This window comes from Theobroma umbraticum, unplaced genomic scaffold (genome assembly GCF_002168275.2).
Source record: "Theobroma umbraticum cultivar Fairchild unplaced genomic scaffold, ASM216827v3 scaffold_4.1, whole genome shotgun sequence".
Lineage (NCBI taxonomy): Eukaryota > Viridiplantae > Streptophyta > Magnoliopsida > Malvales > Malvaceae > Theobroma > Theobroma umbraticum.
Window position 1 is genome coordinate 9,983,589 of NW_018397258.1, and position 3,084 is coordinate 9,986,672.

The 3,084-nt window shown below is 33.5% G+C and overlaps 1 non-coding gene across 1 annotated transcript; it reads right to left on the reverse strand.

Moving 5' to 3' along the window:
- Positions 1-1,840: 1,840 nt before the first annotated feature.
- On the reverse strand, positions 1,841-1,947 carry LOC149527407 (small nucleolar RNA R71). The gene has a single exon (XR_016351086.1). It is a non-coding gene; the product is annotated as a small nucleolar RNA R71 (small nucleolar RNA).
- Positions 1,948-3,084: the final 1,137 nt, after the last annotated feature.

The following is a 3,084-nucleotide window of genomic DNA, read 5'->3' on the forward strand; positions in this document are numbered from 1 at the left end:
CTACACACAAGGTAGCATGGTGATCGAGGCCACAACGTTGAAGGACCACCGTTGGAACTTTAGATGCTTATGGCCACGACACTAGGCTGGATGGGTGCATCATACTAAAGTCTAAGAGCACAGCACTACGATGCAAAGAAAAGAGCTTCGCAGTGCCACCCCAGCTTTTCATAATGTCACAGCACCAATAAAACACTGTCGCGATGCCACCTCGATTTCAAAAATTAAACTTTTGACAAAAAATTGAAAGTAGGGCACTCTTGATCATATTTAAGGGCATTTTTTAGAATATTCAAAGGGGAGAAGGCAATAGCTTTACTGGAGAATTGGAGCTACGATTGAATCAAGAATTCAAGAGCAATTTAGAGAGTTTTGAGATTTACTAAGATTCAACATTAGTTTTTCTCTCTCTTTTTGTGTTGTTCTTATTTTCTTGTTTTGAATTCATGGCTAAATTTCTTTGGAGAGTGTTTTATTTTGATACTATGAACTAATTTTCTTATCTAAGATTATGTAGTTTGAATATTGGTTTTTCTATTATTTATCATGAATGGGTATTGTTTTACTTATTTAAATCTGTTCTTAATGCCTTTAATTTCTTGACCAACAATTATTGATTTGTAAGTCTAATTGAAACTCGATAGAGAGATTTTAGGTTGTACTAAGATTTGAATAGTGTATGTTCACATAAGTTAGGTGATCTGATTCACGATTCGGGTAGACATACACCTATTGCCATACATAGCCAAATTAGGACACTTGCTTACTGAATTGAATTTAATTGATTGCTATCGGCATATAGTGAACTGATTAAGATAAGTACTTGTACAAGCATCTAAACAGAGACTTGTCCATAACTTTGGATTCTAGATTAGTAAAATGACCCAAGAAAGATAAACAATAAGAAAAGCTAGTATTAGATGAAATATTAAATGAACCCATGATCCCAGGTCTTTAATCTATTGCTTTTTTTATTATATTTAGTTTTTGTTGGTTAATTTCTTGTTTATTTGTTTCAATTTTATCTTTGATTTTTTTTTATAATTGTCGATTAGCTTAAATAAGATTAATTTGTTATATAATTTTAGTATTTAGTGAAACTTTAGAAACAAATCCTTGTGTGAATGATAATTTGGACTTACTATCTATATTACTTGTTTAATATATATACTTGCGTGTGCAAAATAGACAATAAGCTTTTAGCGCCATTGCCGAGGATTTTGTTTTCTTTGTTATTTACTAATATTAAAATTTATAGATTAGTCTTAATATAAGTTTTATTTCTTTGATTTGCAGGTGTGTTCAAGCATTCTATAAAACGAGCAAACAACTTAAAGATTATCCTCATGTGATCTAGAAAATGAGAGAACATTTGTAGACTTTAACGAGAGAATTAAAAAGGTATTGCTCCAATAAATACAATGTCTTATCAATAGGGTGAATAGCAAATCCAAGAACGCAAAGTAGCTAAAAATCATTACTTAGGGGATTATGCTGTTCCTTTGGTACATGGAATTCCATCGAGCATTTGAAGGCCAACCATTCAAGCAAACAATTTTGAGACCAGGTCGACTATCATCACCATGATTCAAACATTCGTTTAGTTTGGTGGCCTTCCAAATGATGATCCTAATGGCCATATAATAAACTTCTTAAAGATTTGTGCCACTTTCAAACATAATGGTATCACAGATGATGCAATTTATAGGAGGCTTTTTCCTTTCTCATTGAGGGATTAAGCTAAAGCTTGGTTGAATGTGCTCTTTACGACTCAAAAACTATATGGGATGATCTGGCTCAAAAGTTCTTTGCTAAGTTCTTTCCTCTAGCTAAGATAACGAAAATGAGGAATAATATCACATCATTCATGCAACAAGATTCTGAAACATTGTATGAAGCTTAGGAAAGATACAAAGAATTACTTTGGCCTTGTCTTCATCATCACTTTCCACAGTGGGTTCAGGTGCAAACTTTTTACAATGGTTTAAATGGGTAAGTTTGAACCACCATTGTGCCGCTGTAAAAGGAGCTTTAATGGCTAAATCGATTAATGAGGTAGACAATTTGTTGGAAGAGATGTTTGCAAATAACTACTGGTGGCCAATAAAGAGATCAATGCATAGGAGAGTAGCCAGAATTCATGATGTAGATGCTTTTTCGGTATTATCTGCATAATAGTAGCTCTAACTAAAACTCTTGAATCTATTGGTACTAACTCCATCCAAAGTCGCTTTGTAGCTTGTGAATATTTTGGAGATAACTATGCAAGTCATCAGCATCCAAGCTTAATAGAAATAGTGCAATTTATGGGGAATAGACAACAAAATAACCCTTATTTCAACATGTACAACCCAAGGTGGAGAAATCATCCAAATTTCTCTTAGGCTAATAGTCAAGGATTTGCTATGGTAATACATGACACAGAATGATAGCATTATAGAAAGCTAAATAACTCCTATTCAGAGTCAAATAGCATCAATTTGAAACCTTGAGACTTAGGTTGGTCAACTTACCAACTTATTAAACAACCGACCTCAAGGAACACTGCCTAGCGATATAAAAGTGAATCCAAGGAGAGAAGGTAAGGAACAAGTTATGAAAATCACCCTAAGGAGTGGAAAAGAGGTTGACAATAGTCTTAGGAAAGCTGCACTTTAAGATAAGGCAGTTAAGAATGAAATAATGGTTGAGACAATTGACAAAAAAATTAAAAAAAGGAAGTAAAGACAACTTTGCCACCACCACCTTTTCCTTAGCGTTTTCAGAAACAAAAGTTTGGTAAGCACTTCCAAAATTTTGTTGAGATATTTGAAAAGCTTTACATCAACATTCCTTTCGTAGAAGCTTCAAAGCAAATGCCATCATATGTGAAGTTTCTGAAGGACATATTGACAAAGAAGAGGAAACTAAAGGATTTTCAGATAATTACACTCACTGAGGAGTGTAGTGTCATAATCTAGAACAAGCTTCCACTAAAGCTTAAGGACCTAGTGAGTTTTTCTATCCCCTCTTCAATTAGTAATTTTAATTTTTTGAAAGCTTTGTGTAACTTGGGTGTTAGTGTCTCAATTATGGCTTTATTTG